We start from the raw sequence: 18,772 nt of genomic DNA on the forward strand, positions 1-18,772 counted from the left end.
GTCTAATTAAGTGACTTGCTTAGAGTCACACAGTGGGCAATGGAGGCTGAGGGAATCAAACCTTGCACCTCTGGACCACAGGAAAGAGCTTATAAACAGTTCTTTAATCCTTTAAACAACTACCAGAATTATATACATCTTTCTCTCTCTCCATATATAAATCTATCAGTCTATCTACGTATCTATCTATCTATCTATCTATCTATCTATCTATCTATCTATCTATCTATCTATCTATCTATCTATCTATCTATCTATCTATCTATCTATCTATCTATCTATCTATCTATCTATCTATCTATCTATCTATCTTTGCAGGGATGGCTAAGACAATGATGCTGTATGTTATAATTTCTTCAAGTAGTGAAAAAAAAGCATCAGAAATTATCATGACTTCTGTCAGGATCACATCAGAGTCAGTAGAAGAAATATGTTTCTGCTGTGATTTTCTCTCACAATAAGGAATATGGTATTGCAATTAAATTTTGGCAATTAGGTTAATATTCCCAAACTAAAATAGTAATGTTTATTTTTTTAGTCCTTAGAACCCAACTTTATAATATTAATTTAACTGTGCTTGCATTTATAACAAAAAAGTACAGAATGATAATGTATACCAGCTATTTTCACATTTCTTTATCTGAGAATTAGAATCCCAACTAAATTATACATTTTCAGAGTACATTAAATTATGTACAAAGAGAGGTAATGCAGTCCGAAATAATAAGAATAAATGTTTATTGGGATAACTGTATTCAGTGATATGTCATTCATGAACCTTCTGGAAGGTTTTAAAGTGTTATAACATTGAAATTTAGTAAAATCACATTCCAGAATGTTAAAACATTGGACTGTGATATTATTTTGTAATATGTCCACTCTAGCAAGCACTGAATTTCCAGTTTCTAGTGCTACTTTTCTGGCATGCCTTTAGGAGAAATATTCTGAATAAAGTTAAATATACCCTTAATAACAATAAGACAATGCACGTTTTGGAGCATGAGTGGAAGCAATAAAAAGTTAAAACGTGTATTATCTATTAAAGTAAATGAGAGAGAAATGTTAAAGGGTAAGATTAAACTATAAAATGGGTGCTCAGAATCAAGATTAACAAATACAAATGAAGATGAAAAGTACTTACAGGCACAGCGGAAGAGGCTTTTCAGTAAAGTTTTTAAATTATGGCAGGAAAAGAGGAAAAGAGGCTGCTAAGGACTGTAGGCCAAAGGGCAGGGACCCTTGAGTGAAAGCAGATTCAGCTATCTTGGTCCTAGTTAAGAAGGAAAGAATGTGCCTTAGAAAAACATTATTTACTGGTGTGCAGTCTTTATCAGTTGCAGCTGTTATTTACATAGCTGAAATGTTCAGATAGCGTACATTTCTTCTTTTTTTCATTTCACATGGGTTTATAGAGTATCTGTAATGAGCAAGAAAGACTGGCTAGGCTTTATTTGCTAAAATGTACAATTTAAACATCCTTAACTGGGCATGAAATTGTAGTTTCTTGAGATGCTTTTGGATTGCTCATAATACACATTCTTATTAGTTTGCTACAGAGAAATTACTTTATCTCTACATAAATAACTGTTACTGTTTTGCACTAATGTTCACAAGCAGATGACTGTTGCTGCTGTAGACATTGGTAATGTCCACCTGTGCCCACACTGCCTCTGATTATTCCTGTGCCACCATCTTCTTTGTCATGGTCATCCCCACAGATGGATAGAAGGTATTCCTCATCAGGTATTAAATGAATAAATATCGAAAGCCCACCCCACTAATTTGTATGGGAAATTGCATTCTGCCTGGCCATATTATTTGCCCACTTCTTGCATTAGGCTAATGACTTATTTCTGCCACCCACTGCATTCATGTTGAGAAGTATTTGATTTCTATATAGGCCTCAGTGTTCTCAGCATATTTGGGCCCTCCTTTACCAAAGAGAAGTTTCCCATCTAGCCTTAGGGCTGCCAGGAGGATGCAATTTTCTTCATGGCTAAAGTTATTCTTTTTCTGCTTTGATCCTTTATTTTTCATCATTACTGCATGCTAAAAAAGGGCCACAGTCACAAAGTAAAAAAGTTTAAACTACAAAACACTGGCTAAGTGTGCCTGCCACCATCACAAAAAATGTTAGCAAACAGAAACCACATAATTATACACAGCCATCTAAATTTAGCCAATTAAAATCGAGATATATTACTTGTAGTGAATTCAATTGATGTGAAAATACATCCTTCACCTACCCTATGCCATTGTCATGTATTAATAATACTGTCATGTTTTATTCAACATTCTCATTCAAAAATCTCCTTGTAAACACACATGCATGTTGATGTCGTTAACACTGCCTTCACATTTAAATGAATACATTTATACCATGTATGTACCATCACTAAATGATACCAAAGTAATGATTATTTTCAGTGATCAGTTATCATTTCCACTGATTCTGTACTGAAATCGCACTTCTAAATTACAGAAAATTCCATCAATCATTTATTGTCATCATGATATGCAATCATCAAAAGCAACATTTCTTAACTTTACATTACTAATTCCACTAATTTTAAGTTTTTTTTAATTGTTATAGTATTTTTTAAAATATTTTCTTACTTTAAAAAGTTTGCAGTATAGTAAGGCATTTGCTGCCTTCCTAAAGTATTTGCAAACTAATATATGGTGATGTTAAACTTTTCCACATGAATTCAGGGACATTTACATGTGTTTTATGCAAATGAGGCCTGTTTTCATTGATATATAACTCATACTAATATACAAATGTGTACAGCAATGTATAAGTGTACCTTGGACATACGCTTAAACTGACATGAACACACTGCAAACAGTTCCATATTCCACAGCACTACTCAGCAGAACCAAGCTTGCCACAGTAATGCATGAATGGCCTTAGACTAACTTAAATCAATATATGGTTAAAAAATGGAGTCAACTGAATGACAGTTTTCACCAACATGAAGTACAATCTCTAACCAACTAGTGTCATCTGTTAGACCTTAGCAGCTCAAATAATTCATAAGTTCCTAAAACTTGTAAATTGCACACATCATAATATTTAACCCCCCCAAAAAAAAATGCTGCTGTGCTACTTGAGATACATAATTAGCATACAAGTATAATACTAAAAAACAAAATGCACCTTATGCAATGACTAGCAGAAGCAGCAATTGTAAATCATATACCTAACAATTATTGAATATATTCCAATTTTTATCCAGCATGTAAGTGAAAGGTGACTGGTTTCCTTTAGGAAAAAAAATGTATGTGAGAAAACATTTTTGGTTAAACCAAACTTGCCAGTAGTATAAATATCTTGTGTAATGCCCCCGCTAGTTAACTGGGTTTGGTTAAGGTGATGTCACAATGCATAGGAAGAGGCTCTGAACCTGAGAAATACAGCCATGGCCATATTTTCTATATTCTTGTTGTGGCACTTCAAGTCATGGCATCACATGTGAAGGCAGTGTTCCAAGATGGTCCAACAAAGAGGCCTTTATCATGTTCTACCTTCTCAATGATTCATATTGGGGTAAGATCAAGATGTGCACATGTGGCACCACTAGGAGGAATATAGATATTTGGCAGGAGTTGTGTGACCACCTGTTATCCCTGACTGGTATCACCCTCTCTGAACAGCAGTGCCATCAACATTATGATGATTTGCAGAAATGTAGGGCTGACCAGCTGGCCAAATAGGTAGACCAGGTAGTGGAGAGAAGGACATGGTTCTATAGTAAATACAAAACTTCGTTTCTTAATTTTACTATTTCATTGGGTCAATATTAAACAACTTTGCATAAGCAGCGGTATTTCATAAAAAAGATATATATATAACTACAAATATTATCTGCAGTGCTGTTACAAAAATGCAGTGAAACTTATAAACATTTGTATGCACATCAATGCATCTTTTGAAAAAAAATGGGTTATGTGTTAACATAATTTTCTAACTAAATGTAAATATAACATTTTCTAAAATTATTATCTGGCAAGCCTTAATGAAAGATGGCTTCAGAACTTGGTAGAGGATGTGCTGGAGCAAGTAGCTGAAAGATGAATTCAGCCTATTAAAGCCTCTCTTCAGTGTGTTGAAGACACGGTCTCCCAGTAGGTGCCAGCCACTGTACCACCACAGGCCCCTACCCCTTCAGCATCAGGGTCTCCCACTGCACCACCATTTGGCACTGGACGCTTTTGAGGCTCTGTGGACTGAGGACTCCTGTACGATCTCTTTCTTAGCCCTTCTTCACTTATGCTTAGCTCATTATCCTCTTAACTATTTCTCACCCAGATTACCGTCTCATATAAAAATAAATAAATAAAAAATAGGCGGTCAATTTCTTGAGGAAAAACACAGTACCCATCCTCTCCACCTCCATCAGCACAAACCCTCTTTATTTTTTTCTTGTTTGCTCCCATCTTTGTCTCCCCTTTTTAAATTATTCCTGTTTCCCCATTTATGTTCTTTAATGAAACTGTCAGGTTGTCCACAACATGATACCCTATATAAATATATTTATTTATTTATTTTATTTTACATTTGTTGACCAGGATTGTCTGACTGAGTGGAGTAGCCCTTTTTCAGCTGAGACCCAGGGAGAAAAGCTCCACAATAATTACATTGAAAGACAAATGACTACATAAAATTGGTTTTACAGAGAACAGTCAGCACAGAACCAATCAGAAAAATGCAATTTTCAGTATTTCACTACAGAAGATAGTCAACCTAAAGCAAACAATCAAATATCGAAATTTCATTTTTCCACTGTTACAGTGTTATACAATAGTAATAAATATCCAGGTTAGCGGCATTTATAATATAAAAGACATGAAAGTAGAGGTATACGCCATAGTTGGACTGTCTAGGGTTTAATGAGGTTATATACAGAGGCAGGACCACTGAGATTTTAGATATTCTCTTGCTGCAACTTTAAATTGATTAATATTTTTAAGGGACCTGATTTCTAGTGGAAGTTTGTTCCAAGATATAGAAGGATGGTAGTTATAGATGTTACAACCAGTTTTGGTCTTGGGTTTATGTATTTGTAGCAGGTCTTAGTCAGAGCTGCATAGTGGCCTGGTGGGGTTGTAATATGATATGGAGGAGATAGGCTGGGACAGTAAGATTTCTGGTAAACGGCTGAGTGTACTATGAGGAGTTGGGAGAAAAGTAGCTGGTGGGGAAGCTCAAGCCAGTTTAGGTGTTTTAGGGAAAGACAATGATGAGGTTTGTAGGTTTGTTGGCTGCAAATCTAGCTACCTTGTTGTAAGTTGTCTCTAATTTGGTTAGTAATGTGGAGTTTAGATCTGTAAGAATCTGAGAGGTGTAGAATAGGCTAGGTGGGAGGTAGGCATAAGAGAGAGTAATTTTGCTTTGTTAGTGAGGAAATTTTAGTTTCAATAGAGAAGCCCAAGTTTTGGATGCGTTTTTTGATACAGTTGTTTATATGCAAGTCAAATTTAAGTTGGTCATCAATTAGGACTCCTAAACGTTTTGTGTAATGTTCAACAGTGATGGAGGTGTTATCAAGGGATAGTACGGAAAAACTGGTTTTGAGGTTGGTGAGGGTTTTAGGAAGAAAAAGAAGGAGTTTTGTGTTTTTGGGGTTAAGAATAAGCTGATTTTGGGAAATCCAGGTTTCAACAGAGTTAAAGGATTCTTGGGTAGCAGAGATAAGATCAGAGGGAGTATCAGGGATGGTGATGACTATAAAGTCATCTGCATATTGCATGCGGGTTGACTGGGGGCAGGAGGTATAGAGAAGATTAATGAAGATATTACAGAGTGGTGGGCCAAGGATGGATCCTTGTAGGACACCCAGCTTTACTGGGAGAGGATGGAAGAGAGCTGAGAGCCATCTCACTGATTGCTTATGATCAGAGACACAGTAGGAAAACCAGGCAAGAGTAGCAGTGGAGAAGTTGAGGTTAGACAGTTGGGTTAGAAGGAGTGAGTGGGAGACAGTATCAAAGGCTTTAGAGAGGTTGAGAAAAAGACAAGAGATAAGTTTATTGTTGTCTCTTGCCATAGAGATAGTACAGGTGAAGGATACTAGGGCAGTTGTAGTGCTATGTTGTGGGCGAAAGCCATGCTGGGTGGGAGTGAGCAAGTTTTCCTGTAATAGGTGTTGCATGACTTGCTTGTGAATGCATTTTTCTAATATTTTTGAGAGATGAGAGTATAGCAAAAGGTCTGAAGTTGGAAATTTTGGTAGAGTTACCACCTTTATGTTTGGGTAACATTTAGAATTGTTTCCAGATAGAAGGGACTTTAGATTCAGAGATGGAGTGGTTTATTAGGATAGACACAGGGATAGCAATTGACTCGGCAGCTATCTATACGAAAAAGGGTGGGAGATTGTCAGCAGAAGAGGAACAGGGTTTACGTTTGAGGAGTAGAGATTTAATATATTTGGTGGGAATAGGTTCAAGAGAGAGAAAGTTAGCAGAATTTAGAGTAGGGGATAATGTAGAGCAGTCATTTCAGCTAGCAGAGGAAGGGACAGGGTTTACCATCTTTGATATGGATTCAATGAAGTAGGGGTTAAAAACAGTGGCAGTTTCTACTGGTGTATTATTTGGGTATGGGCTGGGGAGAAGTGTGACCCAGGTGCAGAATTTGATTTAGCGAGTTCCAGAATTTTTTAGGGTTGGACATTTGAGCACTCAGGGGGTTCAGTTAGTAGTCCTTCTTGTCTTTGATAATGTGCTTTTTAGCCAGGTCTGTAAGTTCTTTATATTTTATCAAGTGGGCAGGAAGTTTAGTTTTTAGCCATAGTTTCCATGTACTGTCTCTATTTTTCATTATTGTGCGGGTATCATAAGTTAGTTCTAATTCTGACTGTACGGAGAGGAGGAAGCAAATTGAGAATGTTTAGGAAGGTAGAGTTAAAGCAGTGGACAGCTTCATCTAAGGGGAGTATGGTTAAATTCTAGAGAGGAGGTCATTAAAAGTTGCAGGGCAGAACTTTGCTAGTTTACAACATGTAATATATTTATATGGGCTAGAGAAGTGAGGTATGTGTCTTAGCACTTTGACAGGGATGTGATTGCTTAGGGAGTCTGATAGGGTTTTGTGGTTATGGTACTTTATGGGATCGGAGACTAGAATCCAGTCTAATAGAATAGAAAGATTATAAGATCTGTTAGTGTGGGTAGTTGCTGAGACTAGTTGCGCAAAATCATGTAAGTTAACATAAAACAGAATAATCCTCTGTATTTTTATAAAATTTCACTTATAACCATTGCACAGTCTCCTGTTTGCCATATAACTTTCAAGAGTAACTGATCATAGCCACACTCAATTACAAAACTCGAAAACAAACTAAATAATGCTAAGCACCAGGCTTTTATGTATTAATTCACAAGTTTTTAATGCTGAATTTTACATGCTTTATGCTTTTTGCCATAAGTGGGTGTGTTTTAAAAATAGGTTTGCTATTGCTTATTCAATGTAAATGACCTACACTGAGCTTATCTATGTAGTTGTCTAGTGGTGCTAATCACAGATAACCACTATGCATGTCCAAAGTCCCAGAAAATGAATACCAGTTTAAATATTCACTTGCAACATCCTACAGTCAGTATTTTTATTAGACATGCACTGTTTCAGTCGTGATGCAAGAAATGCTATGTATCCAATATTTTTGGGCTGCCATGGGCACAGAACAAAATATGTAATGAAAAGGAACATTATAGGGGATACAAAGATGGAGAAGGAAAGAGTGGAAGAAATAATAAATGAACATTTCATTTCATGTATGTCTTTCACTTTACAGTTTTTAAAATGGACAAATGTGACTTGACAGAGTAAGCATAGTGGCAGTTTTTCTGATGACTAGCCCCAAGAAACATTCCTTACAAATGAAATAGCTATTCAGTGGCCACAAAAATGGCAGCCAGGACATAAAAGGTAATTCTTTCCATAGCAATTACCATTTTGTGCCCACCACCAAATATAACTTGAGAATGGACTATTTGACCTAATTGAAGAAATGGTGTCACACTGTTAACTTCATTTTCTTCTAATGAGATGCTACTTTTTTGGATAACTTATATGCTCTGTTGAATTACTTGTTATGTTTTCTTTTGTAAATGGGAATATTTATATGCATGCATCGTATATCATTCTAAGAGCCATTTAAAGCAGTGCTACCATGAAGTTGTACCATTTCTTCTATCAGCAGCTGGAGCCTAACCAGTTCCACACTGATGTTTGCTGTATCCCAGACTGAAAATATAGGGGGAGAGTGCACTTGTAGGTAAAGGCACGAGACAGAGATTTTGTGTTGCTAGTTTGGCATGGGTGAAGGACATCGCAAACAACTCCATCAGTCATCTCATTTCTCTGCATTCTCTCTACTTGCTCATCTCTTTGTGGCCACTGTGCAGAAGTGCAGTTAACTTGTGGCATTAACGGAGGCCTCACCTGTAAGGATCTGCTTAGGTTCTAATCCCCCCCACTCTTCCTATATGGGATAGCAGGTCACCCAGTTGTCAAGACTAACTACTGTTACATTTCCCAAGAAAGGACTATTGTCTTTAGAATATTTAAATGTTTATTATTTACTATGTTCTGCAGTTCTAATTCAAATTCCTGAAATGCATTCCACATAGTGACTTGAGTAATCACTTAAATATACATGTACAGCTCAAAGAAGAACAGATGTGACAAACTAAAGAGTAAAGTGACAGAGCAACATACAAACCCAAGTAATTTTGGCTATGCTAGGCTCCTGAACATTGGGATGATCTGACTTGGGAGCTTACCTCTTAACTGTCTAGATTTTCACAGAATGTAGAGATTTTTGCCTCATATTTTTGGTCTGTTCCTCATAAAACTTGTGGTATTCTGGCTGGTCACTGAGGACTGAATTGATGAAATACTGACATATATTTGAGTTTCAGACTTCATATCCTACATACAATGCATGCTAACACAAATCTTATTATTGTAGCAACTTTCCAAGTTTATAAAAGCAATATTTAAAATCTGTCCCTATTTTTGGGCCTTTGTCCCCCATTATTTTTGTCTTTGTCCAGATTTACTGAGCTAAGAGGTTGAGAGGTATGCTAGAGAGCCTTGGTGGAATTCCTGTTTCTGGTCTAGAGTACACTACACCGAGATGTTTGCTCCACAGTCATGCAAGTTAACAGTTGAAATTAATTTGGTACTTTGCAATAGGTGTTGCTGTCATCACTGCTATGTTTGGTAAACCATATTGTGTGATTCCATATATTTGCCAAATATAGCAGTAGGGATATTTCTGTTGATTGCAACAGAAATTGCAGCAGCAATATCTATCCTAATTAAAAATCTACAGAAGAAAACTAATCTACTTGCAGTATTCTTAGAGCATATTTACAGCTGAAGCTGCTTTCACTCTGCAGACCCATACAGTTGCACCTCATCTAACTTATTTTTATACTCTCTGTATTGTGGCTGATATTTCTGCAGTGTGCAGCTAACACTAACCAATTGATAATGGTTAACTGAAAAACAATATAGAAAAGCTACGGGAAAGGAAGGGGTGCGTGCAAGCTTTTCCATCTGCACGGAAATAGACTGATAATGACTATAAGTATGATGGTCCTCTTAAACTCATACCACTCTGAAGTTCTATTATTTGGATATTCCAGCTTTAAATCTCTAAATGCACTGTCAAAATCTCACTATCGGCTATTACTCAGTAGTTTTATAAGAAAATTACAAGAATCCAATTCTTGAGACACCTGCATTAGATCATTACATATCACTCTACATGCTCAAGCAGGGCATTTTATTCAGAAATGCATTTAAGTACAAGACCAGTTTAAGAGCAAGAGAGAGGGAAAAAAGGAGAAAAGTGAGATTTAAATTTGTACCGTCTCTACATTTCAGCTTTCTGAAAGAGAGAGAGAGACTTTAGGTGCAGGCCATAAATTTCCCTGGTTAAGAGTGATTAGATTTGATATATTTTGTGTACTCACACAGTTTCTTCCATGCTCTGTTTTATTTGCATGCATCATTATATGTTTTAATGTACAATATGTACTGTACCTCATATCTGGACTGTTTTGATTTTGTTTCTCATTAGGAAAAGGATATACAAACCTAAGGTTTCATTCTTGATCCATTGTGTGCCCTTAAAGCTTCTAATCTCTGAATCAGTTCCACAGTTAACATTCCCCAGAACTGACAACTATAACACAAAAAAACTCAATTACTACTACTAAAGCCTGTGCAGTTTAGAAGTAAACAATGTGCAAAGCAAAAATTAAGAGTTGCTGCAGGCACACAGAACACTTATTTGCTTTATTATTGTTACTTCCAGATTGTAGTACCACAGAGAAAGAGTGATCAGCTACATACAGTCTAAAACTATTTTGCTCTTTGCTGGGAGGATGTGACCTAAGACAATATAAAATAGACAATGATGCAGAGTAACAGATATCATAAACATTAATAGTGTCAGCTCTAAAAAATAAATCCCTAGCAGCTGTGACTTGAGAAATGTACAACTGAGCAACTTCTTGACACCTCTTAGTTCTTGGTATACTGTTGGCACCATGTTGAAGTTTAGTCTGAAAGTTTATTTAGAAAAGCTGTAGACACTTCTATATGAATATTGTTGCATGGTTCAGTAACATCTTCACTAATGTTTGAACTGGTGCAAAATTGCAAAATCTATTAAAGAGTAATACATAATTTATCTCTGAGATTACAGTCACACATAACTTTGTTTATTGATCCTGTAATGAAAATAAAAGGCTTTGTATAAAATATTCTTTCTATGTGCCTGTTGGATGACATTTTCCAGACAGACTGTACTTGCTCTTCTAACATATATTATGTAACTGCGAAGACATACAGAAACTTTTAACTGACTGAAACCCATGTTTTAATATGAGTGAATTATGTGAGGTGAAAAATGATATCTAAAAGTTTCACAATACTGCCTAGAAGTGTTAATATTAGAGGGGAGTATAGCATGGTCTCAGTGACAAAAAAAAAAAAAAAATATATATATATATATATATATATATATATATATATATGTGTGTGTGTGTGTGTGTGTGTGCGCGTGTGTATACATATTCTATTAATGAAAAATGTAAGCAACTGTCATCAAACCACAAACATTCAGTACTGCTCATAGATTGTTCAACATCCACAGTCTTAGAACATTATGCTGTGATCTAACGATGAATTTATTTTGAATATTCTGATGTGATCTCATCATCCTAGAACTTATCACAAAAATATATAATAAAAAAGGTCTTCAGCAGTTACAAATGTTCTTATTACTTATATATTTGCTGTAACTCTGCAATCATTTGTCATATTTCTTTGGATGGGGAGAAGACGTGATTTTCTACCGCAGTTGAAGGCCCCTCAACTTGATTTCTGCGTGTCTTATATTTTCAGGAAGATTGTCATAGCACTTAGCCACATTCAGTGTTCCATACCATTCTATTGTTTAAGCAACATAACAATGTATATTATGTTTTCATAAATAAACCATACAGGTAGTAACCATTGATCCTTATAAACACCATGGCTTTATTTTAGTTTTCAATATTGTCTTCATCATGAATATCAAGAATCATTCTACGGACTGGGAATGATTTTATAATGATCTTTTAAACAATCTGACTATTCTTGTCAGATATATAGGTTCATAGTTTCATATGAGGTTACTAGGCTAGCAACTCTAGAGCCTTTACAAGCCTAGTTATGTTAATCCCAAGTATCCCCATTTGTTCTTTTTAGGTAGTTTGCAGAACATATTTATGAACAGAGAGGGTCTGTTATCAACAGCAGCTACTCTTGTCCATTCTTGTCAGATATATAGGTTCATAGTTTCATATGAGGTTACTAGGCTAGCAGCTCTAGAGCCTTTACAAGCCTAGTTATGTTAATCCCAAGTATCCCCATTTGTTCTTTTTAGGTAGTTTGCAGAACATATTTATGAACAGAGAGGGTCTGTTATCAACAGCAGCTACTCTTGTCCATGGGTGCATCCCCGGGGCGAATTTGCTGTCCCCCATCCAGTTCTCTAGGTTGCGTTTGAATAGGGTCAGTATGCTATCCTTTTCATTGTAATGATGACAGTATAAAACTTTCAGACTTTCCCAGCCTTTGTTATCATTTGTTGATAGAGTAACAGAACTGGTTACCTTTTCATTCTGCATATACCTGTGCTGCCCACCTACCTGTGTCCTTTTGTCTGCACACCATCCCTCCCAGCATTTCTTACTAAGTGCCCATTAGTGAGTTTTTAAAACTTCTCCTTGTACCAAAGCCATTTTTCTCTAGGTACTGTTGAGACAGTCCTTTATGTACTAGAATATGTTTTACTCATTCCTTTACAACAAATGTTCTGAGAGCAGAGAATCAAACTGATGTGTGGACCCCATTTTATAATATCTATGATAATCATCAAGTCTCCAGTTGTGTTTGAAAAATGCATCTCAGCAAATTCATCTCAAGAGACAAGTGAAACTCATGATTTGAATCTTGCAATCCATTCTGAGAAAAGGCATCCAGTTGGTGATGATTGGGGAAATCTGATCATAATTCATTGTCCCACTGTATGACCAGTTATCAATCCAGAATTACCGCAGGAGAAAAAATTCTAAGGGTACAATGTGTTTTAAAGCGTTGACACTTGTAAGACACCTAGCGCTGCCCTAGGCAATGGTGAGAAGCATAATGTATCTATTTTCAACCAATATTTTAAAAGCTGTTCGGCACTTCACTCTGGTACTAAAAGCTGTTCGGCAATTCACTATGGTACACCTGTTGTTATTTATGGTGCAGACTGAAGAGTGCAGGCTTCCTGCTGATGCTCTTCTGTGGTGACTGGTATGTACAGGTATGTACATTACAGTGCAACACCTGAGTAACAGCTTTGAAAGGTGAGCAACAAAAGCAATGTCATGTATTTTTGTGAGAACAGAATAGTGTATAGAAGCCTCTCTTATTGAAAATTTGAGTGTAATTCAAATGCACACTGTACTACATAGATGAAATGCCTAAAAAACAGCCTTGATATAAATCTTTCTTTTCATTCTTGCCAAGGCATGAACCATTTTTTAATTGTAAAGCAGTTTGTTCAGACATGATCAACACATAACCAATCCATTCCACAATTAACAGCAATGAATACATGAAGTACTTACAATGAGAAAAGTCTTAAAGAGGTTAATAAAATAAATCAATGAAATACTGAATACTTCAAAATATACAGAACAGTAAATATGTACATGATGACAGGTCTAAACTGAATAACTCATACAAAAAAAACTAAACAAACATGGAGAAGTGATGGCCAAAGATGTAAGGCCAGTAAAAGATAATTATCGATTCCCTCATAAATATATACGAAATGTACTTCAGTTGAGCCCTGACCCCTAACTATGTCCAAGGTAAACATATTATGATGATGAGGTGACAATGGAGAACAATGTTGACAGTGACAATGAATATTTTTTAGAGACTTATCCAGTGAGGTGCTCAGAGCGAATTCGCGAGCACAACCAGGGGCTATGGCCACAAGACCATGTCAGGGGGAGAGGACAGAGGTTTTACACAAACCGGAGGTGGTTTCAGGGGAACAACAGACCAATACAATAACTGTTGAGCACAGTACCTCTCCGCCCTTTTGTGATGGTCAGGATCAAGTCTCTCTAGATTTTTTACTTGTTATTAACATATCATACTATGAAGTTCTCTTGGCTCAAGAAATGGGCTTGTCTTTTACACCTATGCATACACAGGCAACTGTAGATATCAACAAAAGCTACAGCACAAATGTTGTAAATGAAGGTGATGATAATTGTGACATACAAATGAATTCTTGGAATTATGATTAATTTATTGGTACCAGATTAAGTTGTGATTTAATTAGAGTGGATAATGTATGCATTTGCAATTTCACAAATTTAGAACTCACTGATCATTATCTTGCCCTTTTTAAAAAAGGGTTTACATTTGTACCCACTTTTAGAAATGAGATAGCTAAAATTTTGATTAACTTCAAAATGTACACGAGGCAACTCAACTTGGAAATGTTTTTTCACAAAAATCCTAGCCCATGGGCAGGTAATATCACTGTGCTTAAAAAGGCTAGCACCTTTATTCCCCCAGTCAACCCCTGTATACACATCTTTGAGCAAATGTGCGAAGTACAGCTAAGAAGGTTGCTCAAGGTGACTAGACCACAATTTGATAATTTAACACAGGGTGAGAGATTTTGTCTCCATGAATTAACATCTACTAACAACTACAGGGTGATGAAACCTGACAAAGGGGGAGGAGTGGTGATTATGTCTAACACTGATTATTCTAACAAAATGCTACTTCTTTTAAATGATACCACTACATATATTAGAGCTTCGAGGAATGAAATGAATAGAGCCTATATTAAGATTGACTGGCGTTTATATGAGTGGCTAATGGAGGGGGTCATTGATAAAAATGAGTATGACTACCTTCTTGTTGATTCACCAGTGACCCCCACCATCTTTGGTATTCCAAAAATTCACAAAAATCAAAAGGATCCACCATTTCGCCCAATAGTTTCAGCTAAGGGCTCAAAAGCAGAAGCTATGGCCTCATATGTTGATTTTCATTGTAAAAATATTAATATTACCAAACGATTACTACACATCCTGAGGGATTCTTGGCACTGCCTGGATGTTATAAAGAATACAAGTATCAATGAACAATTTTTAATGGTTACTATTGATGTTATCAATCTATTTTCAATTATACCACAAGAAAAGGGTCTTGAAATGTTCAACACTTGTTTAGAGAAATACAATGATTTTCACATGGTAAAACACAGCCTAATAGTGGAATTAACGGAAATGATTCTGTCCAACAATTTTGTTAGGTTTGAAGGTGAAATATACAAGCAAGTCACTGGTATGGCTATGGGTGCCAGGTGTGCACTAATTTATGCCAACTTAGTTTTGGCAGATTGGGAGGCACAATGGGTTTTCCCTTCAGACTACAAGCATAAGGTAACACTATATTTGTGTTACCTAGATGACATCTTAATATTTTGGAAAGGAACAGTAGAAGAAATCCAAGAATTCATTACTTATTTGGGCACAACTACATCTTTTTTAAAATTTACCCACAAAATATATGGCGAAAGGTGTAATTTTTTGGATATACTACTTTATAAAGAAAAGGACAAAATCAGTTTAACTTCTAACATATACCATAAAAAAACATATTCCAATTCTTTTTTGCATTTTCAAAGTTGTCACCCTTTTTTTCAAAAAAAGGAATATAGTCAAAGGACAAATGGTTAGATTATCAAGACTTATTAGTGATGACAATTGTCTAAAAATCTAATTATCAAAATTAATGGAAATGTTTACGGAGAGAGGTTACCCCAATGATATTTTGATCAACATGAGAAGTGAGATAGAGGCGAAAAGATATACTGCCTTTAAACCTATACTCAAACGGGGTTTGGTAAAAGAATTCAGTGAACATACCATCAACTTTGATGAAATTAACATACACAACACTAGACGGGCTATGATTTTAACTTATAATGAAGTAGCCGGACACATCAAGAATATTATTAATGACACGTGGCAAAGTGTTTTTAATAACGACATTACAAGCATAGTTGGCAAAACACCCGCTTTTTCATTCAGTAGGGGTAGGAATTTTAAGGAGATGATGGAAATGGAATCTAACTTTGAGACCTATAAGAATTCCAAGATGAGTAAATGTGGCTTATGCAGCACTTGCAAGTACATCAACAATGGCCCCTATGCAGTAGTTCAAAACTTCAACAGGACGATCAGATGTCCAGGGTACTGCAACTGTAACACGAAGATGGTGGTGTACATTGCCACATGTCTAAGTTGTCCTACATTTTATGTAGGCAAATCCATTAGGAAACTAAGGCTCAGAATTTTAGAACATGTGAGGGACATTAAGAATAGAAAAACAACAAATGCACTATACACACATAGTTTGAATTGTATCAATTTAAAAAAATGTTTATTCTTTGTGGTGGATAGAATTCCATTCAACGATAGAGGTGGTGACACTAAGACCTTATTAGAGGTCAAGGAATGTTTATGGCAGCTGAGGCCTGATGCATCTAAACCACCAGGTATTAACGATCATATTTCACTGACTAGTATTTTAAAATATAGGTCCTATTGTATATAGACTGACTACCAGAGTAGTGTTTCATTTATTGACAATTTAAATATGTTATACAAAACATTTCCAGGTGCCCTTGTGGGACAACGTATATATGTACAGTTGTATCTATATGTAAATTTAATTTACTATTTTTATTAGTACTATTGACTATAAATTTATTAAGATGTAAGTAGCATAGATTAGTTCACATTTTAGCGAACTCTATATCTGCGAATGTTGTTAGCATTTTTAACTTATATTGTAAAGGGAGATATAACTTCGAATAACCTTAGTTGATAACAATAACTTTCTAGCGTTACACAACAGACTGATGTATAAACATTTCTTTCACACACTTTTCAGTATATCAGTATGAATTTATATATATATCTACTATACATTGTATTTTTGTACATTAGTACATGTGTTTACTCATTTGTAGACTGACAGGGATTCATTTAAGTATGTGAGTACTTTTTATCTTTACACAACACTGGTTTTACAAGCATAACAATTTACTTAATTAATGATTGTGTTTGAGTTGCGATTGGTTCTAACTTGGGGGCGGGCGCTTTGAGTTATTTCAAAAGCCAAAACTTCAAACAGGTTTTGTTACTCTGATGATACCTGATTGTTTATATGGGTGAAAGCGCTTAGTGACAATACCTTTTACTGTTATCTTCAGTTTTTATTTATTGCTGTTTTGTTTCTGGTCCATTAAAAGGCTTAAGAATTCTTGGAGCTGGCTTGGTTCTTCATATTATCATAGTGAGTAAGCTACATATGCAGGCAAATAACTTTAGTTAATGCTTTGTTAGAGTTTATATTACGCTGTCGAAAACTCAATCTGTCGACAGCGTAATAATCAACACGAAAATGTTGAAACCCCCGAACATCGAACATGCACAAAAAAACCCCACCCAAACACAACACAAGCCCCCCTGCACCCCCCACACCCCCCGGTACTTAAATATACTAACTCCGAGATCGCACTACATTGCAGTAAATGGAAATCTCCCCTTACGAAGATTTCCATTTACACATGCGATGACTTTCGCTTTTGACATTTTGGTGCCGACAATATCATCTTTGATATTGTCAGCCTTTGACAGGATGAAGTAGACCCCTTTGTTAAGAATGTAAGCCAGAAATAAATTCCATCCATAAAACTTTTGCAGAGTCTCTCTGGATGACTAATAGACCTATCCCTGATAACCGGTGTATTAACAGACATTTTAATAAGCCCTCTGTATTACGTAGGTTCTGAGCTTCCCTTCACAAAAATGTTCAGGGTTTTTCCATTCAGAGGTGATGTATTCTCTAACTATTGCTGAAAACTGTATTATCCACCTATTCTGCGAAATTGCCAAGGGTCCTGAACTATAATCGGCATTCACTGAGGAGCAGAGTTGGGCATGAATGAAATCTAGACCTAAATTATCCTTTGACTAACCCTTCACCCTTTCCCATAGTGGAAAGACCAAAGCACAGTCCTACATTTTGTGAGATACATTTAAATGAAGTGACTGCAATTACAATTCCCAGTCTCCCAATATGAGAGATCCATTGGCTCAGCTGGATCAAATATGGTATATTTAATACCAATATGGAATGTTTTTTGACTGTTGGCTTCTTTCAAAAAAGGGAACACATAAGAGGTGGTGCATTGAACACCTTGGTTGATGAGGTAAAAAGCTATTGAGGAAAGAGTCTCCCCTTCAAGATATGAAATCATCAGTTGATCAAGACTGGAGGCTCTAGATCTGTCAGGGAAACCTGCACTGGGTACCGATTTATTGATTCTCTAGTTAGTGAAGTCAGAACATTTCTACATACTCAGGGAAAGGCAATGTACAAATCATATACCTAAGCTGTAAAAAATGCTAAAATGTTACCTGCTTGGGAGATTCTATGAATTACACAAAATGTCACAAATGTGAAGGACTTGCCTGCCAGCTATTATTGTGGTTAGGTCGTAGAGCCATTCCATTTCCAGAGATTTCCTTTCAGAATTACTGAACAGGTGATAATGAAGTTGGTGAAGCGTCTCTATCAGACTCCATGGGGAACCGACAACTGAACAGCAAAAGAAAAAAGATCTTTCAGCGTGAGAGTAAAACCAGATAAATGACAAAAAATGCTGAACCCTTGTGTCTTGAGACGCTCAAAGAACAAAGCAAGGATGCGAAAAATAAAACTTTAATGATCCCAAGTTAAGCGCTTTCACTCGCTGAATGCGAGCTTCATCAGAACTGAGACATATCAGTACACCAACACAATTTAAAATAAACTTTTTGCCACCAAAAAGGCACCATATTTTAAAACAGCGTGATTTAAAGTGACAGTGCTGATTGCATATAACATGTACAATTGACATAAATGTGATAATAAATATATAAAAAAAATTATAATAAATATCTAAAAAACATTATACTCAAAACATATATGTATTAAAGCATATATTTAATACTGATGTAATTGTTAATTCCTGGTTCATTAGAGGCATCTGTAAATAACTGCCACCAGGTTTCTTTATAAGACAATAAACTTTTAGGGTCGCCCCCTCTAGGATAAATATTAACACAGTCG

This window comes from Protopterus annectens, chromosome 4.part0, assembly GCF_019279795.1.
Source record: "Protopterus annectens isolate FY-2018-M chromosome 4.part0, PAN1.0, whole genome shotgun sequence".
Taxonomy (NCBI): Eukaryota; Metazoa; Chordata; order Ceratodontiformes; family Protopteridae; genus Protopterus; species Protopterus annectens.